Consider the following 22,117-nt stretch of genomic DNA (forward strand, 5'->3'; position numbering starts at 1 on the left):
GGTTCCCGGCTTCCTGAGCTAGAAGCCGAAGTAGTACAAATCCAGCTTTTTATATAGATTTCTCTCTGTTACTTGATTTCAGTGGATCAGCAGGATTTGATACTTGGAGGAATTTTGTTCCTTTCTTTTGGGCCACCATCCTCCCGGTCCGAACGCTCGAAGCCTCTATATGAAAATTACTTGTAGTGGACGTGCAACCGTTCGAACGACAGGGCACCACCGTCCGTATGCGGCTCATTTCAGGAAAGAATTTCATCGAAATTCTCGGACAATTGATCTCACAGTTGTCCGTCCGGACGGCCCATGACTACCGTACGGACAGTGCCTAGTTTTTATCAAGCCAAACGCTCATTTGAACCGTCAGCCTATAAATAAAGGCCCCTAGGCTTGAGAACAGCAAGAATTCGGTATTGAATTCCATTAGTGCTTAGAAAGCTATATTGTGAGATTATTAAGTTGAGTTGATCTTTCTGAAGCCGTTGCTGTGTGTGATGTTGCTGCGCTTAATCTGAAGTCTATCTTAGGGGTTGACCTGAAGGTAAAGGATTCCATTGAAGACCCCTTCAGGTAGGAGACCTGGTTGGGAGGCGTTCGTGTTGGGTTACACGTTAGAGTTCAAGGTGCGACTACTACATCAGGGGTATGTGAGTATTACTACTTTATAACTAGTCTTGTCTTTTGAATAGTAGATATCTTGGGTTTGGTTGCCCCGGAGTGATTTTTCTCATATTTAGTTTTCCACTTCGTTAACAAAAATATTGTGTTGTTTAATTTCCGCATTGTTATTATTTTGTTAACACTTAGTGCACACACACACTTAGAAGTAAATTTCAATTTTTCAAATATCTGCTATGTGCTTGGCCGTTTGAATGCTCTTGACTACCATGTCATCTACCTATATAAACTTCATCATTCCTGCCATTCTATTTTTGAAACATTTTATTTACTAACCTCTGATACGTGGCTTCGACATTCTTCAGGCCAAAAGGCATCATCTTGTAGCAGTAAAGTCCTCGGTCCATAATGAACGAAGTCTTCTCCTGATCAGGCTCGTCCATGTGTATCTGATTATACCCCGAGAAGGCATCCATAAAACTCAAGAGTTGATGTCCTGACGTTGAGCCTACTAGGAGATTAATTCGAGGTAATGGGAAACTATTCTTCGGACAAGCCTTGTTTAGGTCGGTAAAGTCCACACACATCCTCCACTTGCCTTTTGACTTCTTTACTAGCACAACATTAGCTAAGCACTCGGGGTAATCTACTTCTCGGATAAATTCAACCTTCAGTAACTTCTCGACCTCCTATGCTATAGCTTGATTTCGCTTTGTGGAGAAGGTTCTTCTCCTTTGCTTCATGGGTTTGTAGTTAGGATCCAAATTCAGCTTGTGGACAGTGACCAAGGGATCGATCCCTAGCATATCTTCGTGGCTCCAAGCAAATACATCACTGTCATGCCTCAAGAACGCCACTAGCTCTTCCTTCTTTCATTGGGGGAGTTGTGAGCCTCAAGGTCTTTGACTGGCTCCCCCAACTGTGACTACTATCTTCCCCCTTTTTTAGTTTTCTCCCCAAGTTTGTGAGTCTCGGGGAGATTCTTCAAGGAGAGGTTGTAGCATCTTCTAGCCTCCCTCTGGTCTCCTTTCACAACTCCAATCCTTTTAGTGGTTGGAAATTTCATACTTAGATGCGAAGTTGATGTGACGGCCTTCAAGTTATTAAAAGCAGTTCTTCCAAAAATGGTGTTATATGCCGAGGGTCTATCTACTACTAGGAACTTCACCATGATGACCTTCTGCCTCGGGTAAGTCCCTGCGGTGACTAGAAGCTTGATAGAACCGAGAGGTGAAACCTTCTAACCAGCAAAGCCCAACAAATGGCATATAACCAGAACCACTCTATCCCGGGGAATGCTCATATGATCGAATGATGATTTAAACAAAATATTAGCGGAACTTCCTGGATCAATTAGTATACGCCGAAGCTGATGGTTGGCAATAATCAACGATACTACAAGGGCGTCGGTATGCGGGAGTGAAACTCCGGCATAATCTTCATTTGAGAATCCTACAACCATAGGATCACACTTTCAGGCTTTTAGAGGCTTCTACACTGAATACACCTCAAAGTCGTCTAGCTGTCTAGCATAAGCCTTCCGAGCTGAACTAGACTCTCCTCCTCCTCCGAATCCACCCGAGACGGTATGGATTATAGAGAGGTTGTCATTCTCTCGGGCCCTACTCCGGCTTCTTCCACGCCTCTCTTCTTCCCAAGGCCTAGGAGTGGGCTCCCTTGCCCTTTCTCACTTTTCTTCTTGTCTCAGGGCAAAGTCTCTCAGATGTCGCCTTTCTTTTTCTTCTCACAGCCTCGGGGCTCAAGCTTGATCCTGATGGTTTCTTTCACTAACAAGAAACCGTACCAACTTACCATTCTTGATGAATTTCTCGATTAGTTGTCTTAGTGATATACACTGCTCGGTAAGATGACCATAACAGTTGTGAAAAGCACAATACTTGTCTGCCAGACGAGTTGATGGTACCCCCGGGAGGGGTTTTGGCCTTTGGAAGGCGGGGTCCTTCTCTATTTCCATCATAACTTCTGTGAGAGTGACATTCAGAGAGGTCCACTTGTAGTCCCCTAAATTCTTCCTCATCTTCTTATAATCTAAGAGGTTGTTATCCTGCATCGCCATGAAATTCTAACTGCCTCTTAGGGGGGCCTAAGAAGGCCCGAGGTGTCTCCTTCTGGTTGATGTACCTATCAACCTTGATCATAATGGCGTGTAGATCCTTTGGCGGTTTCAATGCCAATTCTGCCATGAGGGGGCCATCCTTCTTCAACCCCTGGAAAATTGCACTGTAGATGAAATCATCAGGTGCACTCTCAGTTTCCAATTTCTCCTGGTTGAATCTCTAGAGGTAGTCTCTGAGAGATTCATTGGGACCTTGGCGCATGGAGAGTTGGTACCCTCGGGGTTTTCGCCTAACCCTTCCTGACATAAACTGCATCAAGAACATCTGTCCAAGAGTATCAAAATTATTAATAGACCTCGGTAACAGATTCCTGAGCCAGTCTCGGGCCTTCCCTGACAGAGTGAGTGGAAAGGCTCGGCATGCTACTACATCGGGGGTCTTGTGCAAAGACGTACGAGACCGAAAGGTCATCAGGGGCTCCATTGGTCCTCACTGCCTGTGAAGATGGGAATGTCCGGGACCTTAAACTTCTAGGGTAAAGCCGTGTTAGCCACCTCTTTCGTAAACATGGAATTGGTGTTCTAAAAGAGATTAACTAGAGGCTCTTTTCCACTCTGCTTCTCGGCAACGGTTTTTTACAATACGTCATACTTCGCACCCAAATCAAGGACCATCTGTTGTAGCTTCCTCTCGGCCTCAGTTGATGGGGGTAGAGGCTGGTTCCCTTGTAGAGTATTGTTCTCATTTCGAGGGCTACCTTGTTCTCCAAATCCTTCCAGGTGTTCACTTGGAGCCACTCGGCAATCTTCATTTCGGTTATTCTCTCCCCTTTCTAGGTGTTGCGATGGAGTAGACATTCTAGCAGCTTACAACACCGCATTCTGAGCCAATAGATCCTCTACGTTCTTCTACGCTTGAGCCAACTGATGATTCAGATTGGCTATTCGGGCCTCACGGCTGATGGACTCTGCTTCTTCATGGGTGTTATTCTGACCCGGATTCGTACGACGCGTATTCACCATGACGGATTTTTTTTTTGAAGGAACAATGTCGTTTCCACAAATGGTGCCAAATTGTTTGTACAATTTCCGGTATGGTGACACGTCTCCTTGTGATTCGTCAAACAAACTCCTCTCTTCCCTGCCTTCCTTGAGATTTGCAAAAATAACAAACAATTAGTTGGGGCATCGACTACGCCCACTCCGATGACTAAGTCAGTACAAACTCTATGGCTTTCAGGGAGAACTAGAAATCTCAGAGCTTAGAGAATATATGTGTAAATACCTGGTATTGTAGTCTTATTTATAAACTTACTGGAGTTCTTGAAGGACTATGAGTCTTAGTCCTGAATCGTGTAGGTTTCAACCTTATCTTCATAGAATTTGAATTGAGTACAAGTTGGATAGGACTTCGCCTCTTTCAACTAAATTTCACATTGATAGGGATCTGTATCCCATTAATCTTGGGATATATATCTACTCCAGAAATCTTGGGATTGGAGACTTAACAAAAATCTCATGAATCTTGGATATAGAGTTCTAGCAGTTAACAAATACTTACTTGCAGAAGCTAAGAAGATAACTTTACAGCGCTTACACTGACCAATCCTCCGAGGTAGAAAAACCTCGAGACGTGTTCTCTCCATTTAGACTAGGAGATCTCAGAGTATTCTGCGCCTGCGAAGTCTGTCGGTCCGAGGTGTCCAATTTATCGAGATATGTCATTGCCCGAGGTGCTCAGGCACCAAGTTGATTTCTTTGTATAGAGTTCTGACAAACATTTGAGGTATTTTGACCGAGATGGTCTTACCAAGGTGACCTCGCCGGGTTGAACCGAGGTGACCCAGCCAGATCGGGGTCGAACCTCCAACTTGACTTGGTGACCACGTGGCTTTGGGTCTGATTATTTCCCTAACACTAATGATGCTGGGTAACATCCTTCCCCAGGTGAATAGTGGCAAATATGAAATATAGCAATGGGATTGATGCATTTAATTAGGAAGAGTCTCAATGCCAATGGCCTAAGAGGGCTGTACAGGGGATTTGGGATTTCCATATTAACGTATGCGCCATCGAATGTGGTTTGGTGGGCTTCTTACTCTGTCGCTCATAGGCTTATCTGGGGTGGTTTGGTTGCTACATGGGTAAAAAGGATAAGGGTAGTTGCAGACATTGACATTGAAACCCCCACCTTGGCCCCAATCCCTTGTAACAAGCACTTAACCGAGCAACCAAAACCACCCCAGATATGATTAAGACAAGATTGCAGGTTTTGGATGGAGAGGAAAATGGGCGGAGAAGGCCACTAAAGGTTGTGCGGGCGGTTCGGAACTGGTGAAGGAAGCTAGGTTGGGTAAAAAGGATAAGGATGAGCATGGTTTAACGAATAATGGGTGCAATTTTAGGCTGAATTCCATGGTGACGGTGGCAATACAAGGATTGTGTGCTGCCATAGCTAGTGGGTTTCATGGGTAGCCGGCCAACCCATTTTGGTCAGCCACCCCTATTTTTCTTTTCTTTTTTTCAATTTTTCTTTAAAGTTTTTTAATTTTTTATTAATTTGTTTAGTTTTTTAATTTTTTTAATGCATATTACACGTGTCAACACCAGAGAGTGACACGTGGACTAACATTAGTTTTTAGATAGAAATTTGGATGGAGGTATGGCCATCTTCGTCTTTTCACATAGTCTAGATACCATATGTGATAAAAATTGAAGCACAAGTGACAAAAAAAAAAAAAGTCAAACTACTGATACCAATATCCTATTTAACCCTTTTAATTTAAACAACGATATTTTCACGTCATTCCTTACCAAACGAAGTGAAAATTTTTATTACGCATCATTTGACTTAAATGACATAAAACTAAATGACCCTGAATGCCAGTTTTTTAGTAGTGAATTAATTTGTTTAAATACGAACACAAAGACACCATATTTTTACATAGACAACAAAAAACTTTGAAGTCCAGCCAAAAATTTGTAAAACTAAAGTAGAAGGGACAAGCCTATTTGCCAAAATCTTAGTGAAATATTTGTAAATAAAATTGCAGAAAGAAATAGTCCTAGGACTCGTAGCTATAATCTCTCATTAATCTCCTTAAGCAAAGTACCATACCTGACTCTAAGAAAGATTTGATTGCATTAATCACATCACTCCAGTGATAGGCCGGCCAAGTATTTTTGACATTTAGGAGGTAAATTTATTCAAAAATTCGAATTCTAAATAAGCATGCCATGTAAACAAGTGGTCTACTATACCAATATCATTGACAAATTAAGACAAATTAAGGATGCTATTATCAATGCATGTCCCTCTTGATGAAAAAAAGAGCAATTTATAGTTGGCTAAAAATATTCAGTCTCTTCATGAGTGATCTCGGTTAAGATGGGAAACATCAAACATGCATTAAGGGCGCACCCGTTTTGGAATTTTTATTTAATTACAAGTTTGATAAATCACGTGTATTTTTTTATTTTACTTTTTACATGTCCACACAAGAGGGGGGAGGGGGGATTCGAACTAGTCACCTCCGCTTCATGAGGCGTGGTCTCTAACCGATCAATCACGTGTAAATTAACAAATAAAAAAATATGTAAATAAACATACCAACATTGTATATAAATGGCAACATTTGTGTCATTTATATAGCCTAAAACGCATTAAAATAACGACACTAAATGTAGGTTTTTTTGTAGTGCTAGTTGTCGAAGCAGAGCGAAGTTAACATACGTAGGGTTTTCTTATAAGAGCATCTCCAACTGAGTTGCTACTTTAGCTAATTTGACTATTTTTACACTTTTTTTTTTTTTTTCTCTCCAGTAGATTAGCTTATTTGGCTTTTTTTCCTTATCAGTGAACAGTGAATAGGCAACATTGCCTATTCACTATTCATTTGTTTACACTTTTTTATTAATATTTTTTCTCTCTCCCTCTCCGTCCTTCTTTGATTCTAGAAGAACAGCCAGCCATGAACAACCAACCAAAATTGGCCATGAACAACCAACCAAAATCAACCATAAATATAGCTTTAGCCGTGATACACATAACCGAAACAGGGGAGACACATTCAAGCTCCAAAATCATATGGGTTCAACTAAAAATCATCAACCAAAATCAACCCCTTGGTTAGTCACTAGAAATCGCTCATAATCACTGGAAATCACCCCTGACTTTGCCGAATCCGCACCTAGCTCAACCGGAACTTGTCTTAGGCCACCAGAGCTCGACTCATGGAGGATCGGGTTGATGGGTTTCATCTGGGTTTGTCGGGTTCAGCGGGTTCTCTCTCGGATCAATCTCGGCCTCTCGGGTCTCTCCATCTCTAGCTATCCTCTAATCGGTCTCTCCCTAAATCCTTTGATCAGTCTCTCGATGTGTTTCAGACGAAAAGAGAAAGAAAGAACAAGAAAGAGTGATCGGACAGTAGGATTTTCTTATAAGAGCATCTCCAACTGAGTTGCTACTTTAGCCAATTTGACTATTTTTGTACTTTTTTTTCTCTCCAGTAGATTAGCTTATTTGGCTTTTTTTTCCTTATCAGTGAACAGTGAATAGGCAACATTGCTTATTCACTCTTCATCTGTTTACACTTTTTTTATTAATATTTTCTCTCTCTCCCTCTCCGTCCCTCTCTGATTCTAGAAGAACAGCCAGCCATGAACAACCAACCAAAATCATCAAAATCAACCATAAATATAGCTTTAGCCGTGGTACACATAACCGAAACTAGGGAGACACATTCAAGCTTCAAAATTAGATGGGTTCAACTAAAAATCATCAACCAAAATCAACCCCTTGGTTAGTCACTGGAAATCACCTCTGACTTTGTCGGATCCACGCCTAGTTCAATCGAAACTCGTCTCAGGCCACTGAAGCTCGACTCATGGAGGATTGCGTTGATGGGTTTCATATGGGTTCATCGGGTTCAGTGGGTTCTCTCTCGGATCAGTCTCGGCCTCTCGGGTCTCTCCATCTCCAGCTATCCTCTTATGGGTCTCTCCCTAAATCCTTCGATCTCTCTCTCGATGTGTTTCAGACGAAAAGAGAAAGAAAGAACAAGAAAGAGTGATCGGACAGTAGGGTTTTCTTACAAGAGCATCTCCAACTGAGTTGCTACTTTTGCCAATTTGACTATTTTTGCACTTTTTTTTTTCTCTCCAGTAGATTAGCTTATTTGGCTTTTTTTCCTTATCAGTGAACAGTGAATAGGCAACATTGCCTATTCACTCTTCATCTGTTTACACTTTTTTTTTATTAATATTTTCTCTCTCTCCCTCTCTGTCCCTCTCTGATTCTAGAAGAACAGCCAGCCATGAACAACCAACCAAAAATCATGAACAACCAACCAAAATCGGCCATGAACAACCAACCAAAATCATCAAAATCAACCATAAATATAGCTTTAGCCGTGATACACATAACCGAAACAGGGGAGACACATTCAAGCTTCAAAATCAGATGGGTTCAACTAAAAATCATCAACCAAAATCAAACCCTTGGTTAGTCACTGGAAATTGCTCATAATCACTGGAAATCACCTCTGACTCTGCCGGATCCGTGCCTAACTCAACCAGAACTCGTCTCAGGCCATCGGAGCTCGACTCATGGAGGATCGGGTTGATGGGTTTCATCTGGGATCGTCAGGTTCAGCAGGTTCTCTCTCGGATCAGTCTCGGCCTCTCGGGTCTCTCCATCTCCAGCTATCCTCTAATGGGTCTCTCCCTAAATCCCTTGATCTCTCTCTCGATGTGTTTCAGACGAAAAGAGAAAGAAAGAACAAGAAAGAGTGATCGGATTGTAAGAAGAAAATGGGGAAAGAAGTGTATGGAGAAACCGAGAAAGAAGGGAAAAGGAGGAGAAGAAAAGAATAATAATAAATATAATAAAAAAAGAATGAAAAATAATATTTAAATGCAAGTAGAAAGTAGAATAGAGAATCTGTTGGAGTGTATTTAGAAAAATGAGTAGCTAAAGTAGATATTTGTACTTTTTCAGTAGCTATTTTAACTTTCCTTGCTGGAGATGCTCTAAGTATGTTATGCTGTAAGCCTGTAACCCTAAATCACATAGTGAAATATAGTCACACTCCTATGGACGTATATATAATGCCGAACCACGTAAATATATGTCTCAATTCTCTCTCTCTTTTCAATTCCATATTACTTATTATTGTTGTGCACGATAACGATATATTTAAATTTACAAAATTTACCAAACTGTTCTATCAAATCTTCTTGCTTAATTTTACAAAATTACCAATAATGTTTGGGGTTGAAATGGATTTCTAAAAGGATATTGCGACAAAAGCATTATTCTACTTTAATCCTTCACTCTCTCCCACTGTCTTTTGTTCTAAAGAGAAATTATAAGAAAGAGAATAAAATTTCCTTTTAAATTGAGTTTGAGAAATTTTTTTCAATTCAGCCTATTAAATAGTTTAAATGTTATAAGGACATGGCAACTTAATAAACAAAATTAAAATAATAATAATAATAATAATAATAATAATAATAATAATAATAATAATAAATAAATAAATAAATTCTCCAACTTAATTTAAAAGAAGACTTTGTCTATTAGAAATACATATTTAATCAAATCCTAAATATTGATTTGAGGAAAGGGGTCTCATTCTCGATCTCTCTCTATTGAATTCCTTTGAGCTCTCGGAAGAATTAACTCAAGCCACTTTTATATTTCAAACACAAGTGTATTAACTAAAGCATTAAAGTGTTCTCGGCTTCGGTCGAGGACCCTATGACGCTCTTTCTATTTTTCAAGAACAATGCCATTCATGCTTAGGAACCGATCCATCTCTGTCCAACCATACAAATGCAGTCACAGTCGTATATCTTTATCGAAAAATTGCTCCATCACATACTATTTAGCCCCCACGAAATAAATCCTAACATGTAAAACGACATATATAGACATTACACCAATTATACAGGCTTTAGACTTATAATTCTTGTAAAGACCAAGAAAATAAATAGGGAGTATAGGAATTATTAAATTGTATTTATTAAATGGATGGGGCTAATACTTAAGTTCTATGCGGTAATATTTATATCATGAAAATAAAATAAGTCTAAGATAAAATAATAGAAATTAGAATAATAAAATACAATTAATGGGCCTTTAGGAAATAATAAATAATTAATTGTATTGATGAAATATGGTTAGATTAAATGTAGGGTCAAATATTAATTGTCAAAAGATAGGATCTTTAAATTAGTGGGGTCCTGCAATGATTTATAAAAGCTGGGGGCTTTAAAAATAAAATGAGATTTCCCTTGCCATGTGTCAGCACATGGTTGGCTAGGTAGAGATAACATTATCTCCACCCACCCACCCACAATTGGACACATGCTCCACTATCTCCCTCTTTCTTTCTTTCTTTCTTTTCTTTTCTTTTCTTTTTCTTTCCTCTCTCCCTCAATCTCATGCAGCCCACTCCCCCTCACCCTTTTTCTCTTCTTTCTCTTTCTTTCCCCCTTCTCCCTTGTTGGTCACGCACAGCCCACCCCTCTCTATTTTTCCCTCATCTCTTTCCCCACTCCATCTACCACGTAGCCCCTCTCTCCCTCTCCTATCCGTCTCTTTCTCTCTTTCTCGCACAAGGATGTGAACCCTAGAGAGAGCCCGAGTTGCAGAATCACTAAGAAGAAGAAAAAAGAATAACAAAATGGTAAAATCTAACACCTTTCTTTGTATTTTCGGATTACCCATTGCCTATATAGCACGAAATCATGTTTATTGCTTAGGATTTGCATTGGGTATGAGTTTGTTGAGATTTTTGGGGTGGAACCGGATGGGTATTGTTATTGATGAATGGGTTTCGGTTTTGATGATGTTAGATTGTGTTTAATGGGTTGTTGAATATTTGGGTAGCTTTCTACAATGTTGTTATGGTGAAATCCGAATTTATGGGTTTGATTTATGGGCATGTTGAACGGTTTTATTCTTCCGGTTTTTGTAGATATGTTGATTTGAATATGGAATTTCTAAAGTGTATGGGTGTTGAGTCCGAATCTAGGACTTTGTTTGAAATTTCCATTTGGTTTGATAGATGTTTGGTGAAATTCAAATCTGGTTTTGGGTTGATGATTTTGATGAATGAGTTGTTGATATTTATAATTTAAAGATTATGCTAATGATGATGAAATTTTGTTTGGGTGTTGTTGAGAAATCTAGGGTGTTATGTGGAGATAAATTTTGAGGGGACTTTGTTGAAGATTGTCGAATGGGTATCCTTGTAGTTGGTTTTATGGATTTGATGGGTGAGTTCTTAGTTTTGATTTGTATTTGTATTTTGTTGTTAGAGATTGAATTTAATTGTTGGATTGATAATTGGATGATGTTGGATCTTTAATTAGGCTCCTATAGTGTTGTTGTGGGTTTTGATTCTTGATTTTTGATAACCTATGAGTGATGCTTTGTGGTAAGTGCTTGATGTTAGAATGGAAAGTGATTATGAAGGGTATTTTGGTGAAAATCCAGATGTAGTTGATGAAGTTGAATTAGTTAGGGATGTGTTGGTAATTAATGGTTAAATTCATCCTTATGGTGTTATAGGTATGTTGACTATGAGGTTGTATTAGGTTGTGGTTGCAAGTAGTATGGTTTTAATCTTTGCGCTAATGGAGGAATAAGACAAAGTATCTAAGTATAGGGCTTGATGTGGATAATAAGTAAATAAATAGAAGATAGCTAAAATAAATTCTAAAACCTATTTATGCCTATAGGTTTAATAAAGAGTAAAGTATTAAATACAATGGTCAAGACCAGAAGGTAATAAGAATTGTAAATTGTCTAAATAACCTTAAGACAACAAATATAAATTAGTAACATTATAGAAATATACAAATAGACTTCGAATTCATTTGTTAATTTAATTAGATAATTAATGCGTTTGCCTATGTCTTATAAAGTACCGAAGTATGTTAAGGGGTTATGGAATTTTAGTTAACCGGTTTAGTTATTAACCCCAATTGAATCTTTAGGGTTCTATAAAACCTAATTAATGAATAAAGTACATGAGATGGTTTATTAGGTGAAAGTGTCATAGGATTGTGATATATCCCAAAATAACCTTATGGTATTAAAGAACAATTAATAAATTAGTAGTATTTTGGGAATACCTAATTAGGTTTTGAATTCATTTGGAATAGTTGAATGTACTATTAAGCTAGGCTTAAACTTAACTTGCGTTGTATATATATATAAATATGTATATACATGTATATGAGTCCGATATATAATGTTAAGTTGGTAAATAAATAAATAAGTAAATAGGATAATATGGGTATCTTAAAGATAGTAAGATGAATAAATATGAACCTAAACCAATGATCAACATAATGGTAACCAAGGTACCTAACTAGCCTTAGAAGCGGATTACGCGACGTGTGAGCACGTGGGTAGTGTACGTGTCATAGAGTATAGAGTTCAATAACATAGTGTAATGTTACTAATGTTTGTAGGATAATGTCCGAATTGGAGACTTCAATTGGTTCTCCAATGTAGAGTTTGAGTCGTGAGTCCAATGCAGCTAAGGTGAGTATTCTACTCACTGAGAAACTATTATTTTCATATATTAATGAATTGCAAAATATATATGCTTTATGAATATGAACCAACTGTATGTTTAATATATCTGTTTTGGATGATTTGAGTACTTTTGAGTATATTGAAATTATGATGATATTTTGAAGTATGAATATGATATGTGAAGTTTGGAATAAATTGGGTAATTGTGTATTGCGGTTGGGAATTTTGTAGACTATCGTTGCATTGTAAATTATTGGAATTTGTAGTTTGAGTTATAAAATTGGGACACGATGCATTGCATATTTAACGACACAAACTTTGGGATACGGTCCCTGTTCTTCGGGATACAGTCCTTGTTCTCTTTGAGTTACGGACTCTTTGCTACTTTGGGATACGGTCCATGTTCTCTAAGTTACGGACTCGACGCTAATAAGGGATACGGTCCCTGTTCTTTGGGATACGGTCCCTATTCCTTGGGATACGGTCCCTGTTCACTTGGCATATGCATACATATTCATGGCGGGTTTGTTTGGGTTGTTTTTATGATATGTATATTTCTATTTGCATGATTATAAGGCATCGAGCTTTAGTATACCTAGATTGTACGCTACTGGATTGGGTAATGTAAGTGTCTCTTGACATGAAGTTACCTATATCTGGCAATGCTGTTCCTTTGTATTGCTAAGTAAGATGCCATTGTTTTATGCTTGATGTACCTAGATTGTACGCTACTGGATTGGGTAATGTAAGTGTCTTTTAACACGAAGTTACCTACATCTAGCAATGCTGTTTCTTTGTACATTTCAGCCGCCATTGTTTTATGCTTGCTGTACCCAGACCGTACGCTACTGGATTGGGTAATGTAAGTGTCTTTTGACATGAAGTTACCTATATCTGGCAATGTTGTTTCTTTGTACATTTGAGCCGCCATTGTTTTATGCTTGATGTACCTAGACTGTACGCTACTGGATTGGGTAAGGTAAGTGTCTTTGACATGAAGTTACCTACATCTGGCAATGCTATTTCTTTGTACATTTGAACCACAAAATATAAAAGTTTTATAGTAGGTGAGAAGGTATGTAGTTGCTTCCAAGGTGGGATGACTGGAACTTCTATATATGTTCGCAGCTACATAGTATGCTTTAAATGTTTTCTATTAGTCGGTGTTTGCTATATCAGCTATGGGGATTTTCAAATAAAAAGTTTATAAATTGGTAGCTATTATAGTATATGCGAGACTAAAAATGAAAAGTTGGTTCTTTGCGAAAAATCAGTGAATAGTATACCTCTGAGGTCTTAGTGTAATTATTTATGTTAAGACGGTGGGCTCATAATTCCACCTATACGGATATGGCAAACCCCCACAACCGTATAGATGATGTTTCTTTGGCTGCAGGTATTCCAGTCGTAGTTGATGGTGTTGTAGAAGTGTACTGAGGATATTATGACTGAAGCTCAACGCGACGGTTGTAATGTGATAGACCGTGGGATGTCTATTCCTTTAGGTATTTTGATTATGGCTTGTGACGCTTATGTCACATAATCTTTGTTAAGCCATTTATGTTATGTATTTAATTTGAGGAAGACTTAAATCATATAGTTATTTAATGGCTCTTGTTGTAATTAATTGTGATAGATGTATAAGATATGATTTTCGCTATTAGGTTTATGTTTTTCGCTGCATAGTAGATACATGTTATTCTCTGATATACCATGTACAAATTATGGAGTATGTACATATGTTGGCTTTGCGACATATCGTCATGCCACTGTGAAGATCCGTTTATATTTAAGGGATTAATGATTATGAAACGTTTTGTATAAAAATAAAAAAAAATAAAAAAATAAAAAAAAAGGTCATCACAATTCTCACATGCCTTGTCAAACTTGTGACACTACCCAGTAACTCAATTATACAACAGTGATACCTTTATCATATTTAACTTAGAAAATAACCCTAATTAGTCAAATAAAATTAGTTACATACATTGAAATAAAAGCCTACATATCAACAACATATAATTGAATATCTGCACTACTCTTTGTGGGTCTACAGCGGAAACAACGCTCCAATTCAGGGCATGTATTGTACGCGCGTGTTTTGGTTATGAATAATACTTAGAAATCACACTCACATTCTAGCGGCCGGCTGGATCACTCATTAAAGCGGGAGTATTGAAAAGTAAAGAAAAGAGAAAAAGTGGGCGGGATTGCACATGTTCCTTTGTTTTTCAAGCAATGCATAATGCATTCAAACTTATCATCTTGACACACAAATATTCTTACATTTCTCTTTTTGGCTTATTTGAGAAATGTTAGGGTTACCTCTAGCGTTTTTTTAATGTTTTTCTAGATGAAGTGAATTTAATTTTTTTTGTTTAAAAAATTACATTTTGTAGCTCACATTTTGAGATAATTTTTTTTTTTTTTTTTTAATAAATTCACATCATTCAAAAGGACATTAGAAGAAGTTCTAGCATTTATCTTGAAAAAACGGTGGACTGAAGTGTTGTGAAAGATTTTTTCCGCATAGGGATAAACATTGCCTTTTTCTTCTTATTTTTTAACTTATCGCAAGAAACTGTACTGCTTCTGATGGACACCGCCCAATAGTTGATGTAATATCAATTCTTTGAATTAATTTCAAAGAAAGATTTGATTGCATTAATCACATCACATAGGCCGGCCAAACATTTTTTACATTTGGGAGGTAAATTTTGTTAGAAAAAGTAAAAGAAAGCAGAAAAACGAAATGTTTCTAAGGCGCGTTATAATGTCGCTTTCCTTAAGAAATTATTTGTCCATACCAAAAAAGTATGCAAAGGGTTACAACAAATATTTCTCCAAGATACAATGAAGCCCAAAATCGTCTGTTTGTTTAATTGCGCTTTGCACAAAACGAAAATTAAACCCAAACACTTTCAGATTTTCTTATTATATCAAGAGACAGAGAAAGAAATTTTGTTATTTTTTGTTAATAACAAGACAGCAGTTACTTCTGTATTTTGTTAATAATTGGATAGCAGTTACTTTAACTTACTTTAACTACTAATCCAACCGTCCATAATTGCTTAGGTAACAGTCATAAACTGCTATTTCAACAGACACTTAATTCTGACCATCAAATCAAATAACTGTCAATGATTAACCATTAGATCGTTATTAATTAATCTCAACCGATAGATCAAATGTGATTTGACCTTACAGTTTATTTTAGTGATAGTCCAATAAATTCAACCACTGGATCTACTTAAGAAGCATCATATGGTTTAGATTAAACAACCAGATTAATTGATCATGACCATCCAAAATTGAAAGGTCATGATTAGATCACTCCGAGCTCCGATGCCAAGTGTCAAGTACGCCATCAAAGCGCCATAACCATATTAGAGTATACATAGGGCTAGCAATTTTAACACAACACGAACACAACACGAAATTAGCGGATTTTGGTCTACCTTAAAGGGGTCTACCCGTTTATCTCAGCTAAACGGGTTGTGTCACGGGTCACCCGCGGGTGACCCGCTAGACACGATTAGCATTTAACTCTTTTTTTTTAAAAAAAAAAAAAAGAAAAGAAAAAAATGGATGGGAAATTGGGATTCGGGAATAATCTCATTGATCTGTTTTACTTTTAGGCTTTTAGCACAAGAAGTCAAAAGGTCAAAACAGTGAAAACATAGATGACAAAACCGAAAAACGGGAAAAGTGAAAACCTTGTTCTTTTTTGGTTTTTCTTTCCTTCAGCCTCGTCGTGCCGCGCCGCCGCCCTTCTTGGTTTTTCCTTCAGCCTTGCCTCGCCGCACCGCCGCCCCTTCTTCTTCCTCTCGCGAGGCTCAATCGGAAACTGGACCCGCTCAACGCTCTCTCTCTCTCTCTCTCTCTCTCTCTCTCTCTCTCTCTCTCTCTCTCTCTCTCTCAGTCTCTGCTCTCCAGAGTCTCCGCTAGGTGCCGACCGACGACTGCAGACATCTCTGCTCTCCCCATCTCTCTGCCGCTCTCTCTCTCTCTCTATCTCTTCCGTCGGGTCTGCCGGTATGTTAATAATTGATTTCCATTTTTAATTTTTTATAGCATCATTATTGTGGGTTCTTCAGAAATTTTGGTGTTGTGTTCTGTTCAGAAATGTTTTTAGTGTTTTTTTCAGCTTTGTTTGTTTATTTGGGTTCTTCATTGATGAATGATGGATCATGTTCTCTGTAAGTTATAACAACAGTTTTTTTTTGCCCTTGGAGAGGTCCGATTCACATGCAGTACCTAAACAGGTCGAACGGGTCGTGTAGACCCGATTCGACCCATTAGGATAAACGGGTTTCACGGGTAGTGTCGGATGACCCGTGAAATTATCGTGTTCGTGTCATGTCTGGAGCCCTGACCCGTTAACATAAATGGGTCGTGTTTGGGTCTGGCTTAAACGGGTCGCAGGTCTTAACGGGTCGTGTCGGGTACCCGTTTTGCCAGCCCTGTATACACATACGAGTATATACCCAAGCATTACTTTAAATGCTTAAAGTGTGTTGGACATTATAAATGCCAATTACAGTTTCTCTTTTTTTCCATGTGAGACTATCTTTATTTAATGTTCTTTAATACCTTCATTTGAAAACATTCCCAAGACACAATATATATCTATATATAACAAATTTATCTAGAAATCCAAATTCAGAATTACTATACCAATATTATCACAGACAATTAATTATGGATGCCATTATCAACGTCCCTCTTGATGAAAATAAAGAGCAATTTATAGTTGGCTAAAAATATGAATGATCGAAGTCATATATATATATATATAAAGCATGAACAAATTAAACGGACTCTTTTCCTCCTCGAGTAAGAGATATTGCGTTAAAAGAGTATTGATTTGTATTTTTAGCATAACACGTGGACTTTTGAGTTCATTTTAATAACACAGAGAGTTAATTGTAAATCAAATAAACCATAGAAACTAATTTTGTAATTTTCTTTTCCTTTTTTCTTTTTTTACTAAGAGTAACACATATTATTTTATTGGTATTGACATGGACATTAACGGAATCTGTCAAGTGTTTTGATTACAAGGACTAAATTGTTATTTTGGCATATCCTAATAATCTTTGAATTATTTTTATACAACAATGAATGATTTGTGATTTAGACTATTTATTGAGACTGATTTTATATATAAATAAAAAAATAAAAAACTAAAAAATAAAAATTAGCAAACTTTGATTATTGACGGGTCACGTTAATTGAGAGAGTTTTTTTTTTTATATTTTTTTCTTCGTAAATAACCTACTCATGTTTAAGCTTTAACCACGTTGACCCAACTTCTCTTCGTTTGTCACTTGTCAGACGTCTTCGATCCACCGGTACAGAGAAAATCACACGTTCAATAGTTGCATCAAATCCAACGTCCGTCAAAAAAGTCTAATAATAATGATCAACAGATCTCCCTTCACCGTGTGAACATTTACCACATCAGCCTAATTCCCCCTCCTCCTTCCTCCCTTTGCAGTTCAAGTTAATAATTTTAAATGACGTAATATTCTGAATGTAATAATTAAATGTAATAAAATAAAATATTGATCACTTGAAACTGTAACATGCACGTATATTATTAAATGTAACCAATTTTGACCATAAAATAGTTGGCATCATTTTTCTTGAAACCGTCCAAAGATCAAAGGTTGATGAGTCACCGAAGGAAAAGGACAAAAAAAAAAAAAAAAAAAAAAATTATCCCTTGTTTCTGGCTCGCCTATATATATATATATATATATATATGAGAAATATTAGAGTTTTTTCTAACATCTTTTTAGTGTCTTTTTAGATGATATGAATTTAATTTTTTTTACTTAAAAAATTACATTTTATAGGTCACATTTAGAGATAATTATTTTTTTTTTATTAAATTCATGTCATCCAAAAAAAATATTAAAATAAACTCTAACATTTTTCTTTATATATATATATATATATATGTCAGCGGTCTACAAAACATGTTACTTTGTCAGATACTTGAAATGTTCAAAATGACATCCCAACCACAATGAAACTCCTGTACTATTCTTCACAACATATATATTCAAAGTTATGGGAATATGAGCAATTTATCTTTCCTCAGATATTGCAGGACTATAAATTTGTCAGAAGACATGAGGTATAAGATAACATAAAAAATAATAATAACAACAAAAGAACCCTAATAGCCTGGCCACAAATTAAAATGAACAAGCATAATTCTACCTAGGCTTCATTTTAACTTGGATGGCAGAAACTTTATTTGGGTTGAGATCAGATGATTCTTAGCTCAGCCCAAAAATGCCCAACTTGCAATCTAATCATCCTTGAATATATAATTGTTAGTATCCGGAGATTAATTAAGTTGAAACCTTGAACATCTTTCATCATCATATTATATATGAGATATGCTATTTGCATAATTCTTATACAATAATTGCACGATAATGCTGATGTATAAGAAAGAGAGAATTGATGCACTATGCTTCATTTAAAAAAGAAAAAATTGAATATATTTTACACACAAGTATTATTGTACAATTCTTGTGTAAATAACATATGTTATTATATATATTTCACGTGCGTACTAACCGACATATCTCTCCTTTTAAGTTGCTGACAGACAATCAAGTTTGAATGTACCAAAACATCATGCAAATGGAAACCTAGGTACGTAGACAATCGCATTGGATGCTTTGCCCGGCCATCACCTTCCATATGTTTATCATTTACATAAAAAATAATAATAATGATAATAAATAAATAAAGAAAAAGTTATCCCGCGGAGAACCTTCCCAAAATGGAAAAGGTTCCTGCATGCCCTCTCGCTCACGCATTGACACTAATAATTTTCAAAGCTTATTTCATGCTGTCTCTATCTCTCACACACACACTCCAATAATGATTCCAAACTAACAGCTACGCACGTAAAAGAAATTAAACATAACCTTAACCCTATTAACTATATATCACCTATATTACAGATAATTAAAAAAAAAAAAAAAACATATTACAGATAATTGATGACTTTTCTTAGGGTTGGAGTTATGAATTAAGTACATTCAAGACTTTAAAAAATAATTTTTGAGATCATAATTGACCACGTGTTCCTATATTACATATAACTGATGATCGACTTTCTTGTGGTTGAAGTATTTGTGATCCAAAGTTAAGATATTATGCTAACTAGCCTGTAACCCGCTGCTTTATGTGCTGGCTTTATTTATTACATTCTCAAACAGAGGACTGTGCAAGCACACAGATAATCTTACGGGGGAATCATGCTTCATGAAGAAGTGGATTACTAGTTCGAATTTCTCTCTCTTCTTTTGTGGGTATGTAAAAAAAAAAAAAAAAAAAAAAAAAAAGATAAATCTCTTGAGAAATGATCGATGCATTCAAAATCTGGTGGAAAATATTGAAGGTAGAGGAAGAGACAAATGCTTTGTGATAACCATGTAAATACAGAGTCTTAATTACTTCACTCAAGATTTAAATAATATATATATATTTAATAGAAATGGAGGAATCCTTTTTTCTTAAACGTTTGGGAGTTTTTGATCTCCCACGAAAAGACTTTAATTTAAAAAATAATGCAAATATATATTCTAGGGGGACCATTCATGTGTTTCTATGATCAACTCAAGTTCACTCATAGTGCTTTTTCCTTAAACGTTTGGAGAATCTGAGACGGTGCTTTTCGAGTGTTTTTCCCAACTCTTTGAGAGGAGGACCACAGCATACCCTCCCATCGCATCGTGCATACTTCTTTTTCTCATTCAATTCATTCACTTCTTCGATCTGCTATGTCTCTCATATCAACCTGGGCCGTTCAAGTGCATTCAGACTTTACAAAGACTGCGTTTGCTTTTTCCTATTTTGGAAAATACGAATAACCCAAACACATGCTGGCTGCTTTGATAAAAATTAAAGAGACGAGTGGTCCAATTCATATCAACGTACACCCCAAACACACATGTTTTAGATATAATTAATTAGCAGTTATCCATCTTCGATCTGCTCCGGCCCTTTTGGACTTTGGTATCGTATGATCGATGCATGGAAACGTGGCAGTGAACCATTGGGCATTAATTGGACGCAAGGTGCATATAATTGAATCACACTACACTTGATCGATACTAATCAATACAATAACTAGGATTAGGACAAATGCATGCTGGTAAGTGTGCTGCATGGGCTAACTATCTTATTATAAATAGGGGGTGGTGTCAATATATTTGTCATCCATGCTCTCTCACAAAGATCAATTTTCAACCCCACTTACCCATGGCGTCTCTAGTCTCCCTCCTTACCATACTGACCATCATCAACCCCTTATTCACCTCAGCTTTAGCACAACTTCCGACCACCAGTACCCCCTCCGCGCCATTAGTTCCATCTCCAACTCTCCCTCCATCGCCATCCCCTTCGCCACGTCCCCCTCCAATGCCAACATTAACGCAACCAACACCTCCTAATCTCCTCATGTCTGCAGAGATTTTTCCCAAACCTTTTGCGCTTGGATTATACTTTATTCGACATGAGGCCCTCCTTTGTGAACTCCCTTTTTGATACGTGCTAAAACCTATCTAGCTTAGAGTCGGTTCAGGTTCGAACGTGTCATTTTTCTTTTCAGCCGGTCCAATCCTGACGTTGAAAAGAATGAACATTCTAGTTGAGCAAGAACATATTTTTGGGAAGAGCATTTTCTGTTTGGCATTTGTCCCAGTCAATGATACTAAATTCATTATTGGGAACACTCAACTAGCCGGAATCCAGACAACCTTCGATCCAGTTGCTGGATATATGGGATTTGGTCCGAGTACTTGTGGCACTCTAGAAAATTCCCCACATTGTCATGGGCATTGGCCTGCTAGGAGCATAGCCTTAGAGAATTCTCCGAATCCATTATTATTGGTATGTTTATTTACATGTTTTTTTATTTGTTAATAAATACACGTGATTGATCAAACTTGTAATTAAATAAAAATTCCAAAACGGGTGCGCCCTTACGCATGTTTCCCATCTTAATCGAGATCTAGATGCAATACTCATTAAGAGACTGAATATTTATAGCCAACTATAAATTGCCTTTTATTTTCATCAAGAGGGATATTGAGAATGGCATCCTTAATTAATTGTCAGTGATATTGGTATAGTAGACCACTTGCTTTACATGGCATGCTCATTCGGATTTCTGGATAAATTTACTTCGAAGTGATCATGTGATTAATGCAAACAAATCGATCTTTCTTTGAAATTGAAAAAAAGAATTGATATTACGTAAGTATAGGGCGGTGAGGTGTCCATCAGAAGCTAGTATATATATACGCAGTACGTACAGTTTGTTGCGATAAGGTAAAAAAAAAAAAAAAAGGGAGAAAAAAGCAATCTTTATCCCTATGCGGAAATGATCATTAACAACACTCCAGTCCACCCTTTTTCCAAATAAGCCAAATGTCAGAATATATCTTTCTCTATCAATATCAGAAGTTTGAATGCATTATGCACTGCTTGAAAAACAAAGAATCGAACATGTGCAACCCTGTCCACTTTTTCTCTTTTATTTACTTTTCAGTACTCCCGCTTTAATGAATGTGAGTGTGATTTCTAAGTATTATTCACAACCAAAGCACAATACGTGCTCTGAATTCAAGCAATATTGTTTCCGCAGACCCACGGAGAGCTAGCAGTGCAGAGATATTCAATTATATATAGGGAAAACTGCAATTTACCCCCTTAATGTTTACACCAATTTGTAATTCTGATACCAATGTTTAGATTGCTTCAATTGCACCCAAGAAAATTGCAAAAATTTGCAATCCACTCCCTTCCGTCCAATTGCTCCGTCTGATGAGACGGAAATG

The 22,117-nt window shown here is 37.1% G+C and overlaps 1 long non-coding RNA gene across 1 annotated transcript; it reads left to right on the forward strand.

Annotated features, from left to right (window-relative positions):
* Positions 1-10,152: 10,152 nt before the first annotated feature.
* On the forward strand, positions 10,153-13,868 carry LOC133878854 (uncharacterized). Its single transcript, XR_009902006.1, has 2 exons — positions 10,153-10,383; positions 13,621-13,868. It is a non-coding gene; the product is annotated as an uncharacterized LOC133878854 (long non-coding RNA).
* The last annotated feature ends 8,249 nt before the right edge of the window (positions 13,869-22,117 follow it).

Source organism: Alnus glutinosa, chromosome 10 (genome assembly GCF_958979055.1).
Source record: "Alnus glutinosa chromosome 10, dhAlnGlut1.1, whole genome shotgun sequence".
Lineage (NCBI taxonomy): Eukaryota > Viridiplantae > Streptophyta > Magnoliopsida > Fagales > Betulaceae > Alnus > Alnus glutinosa.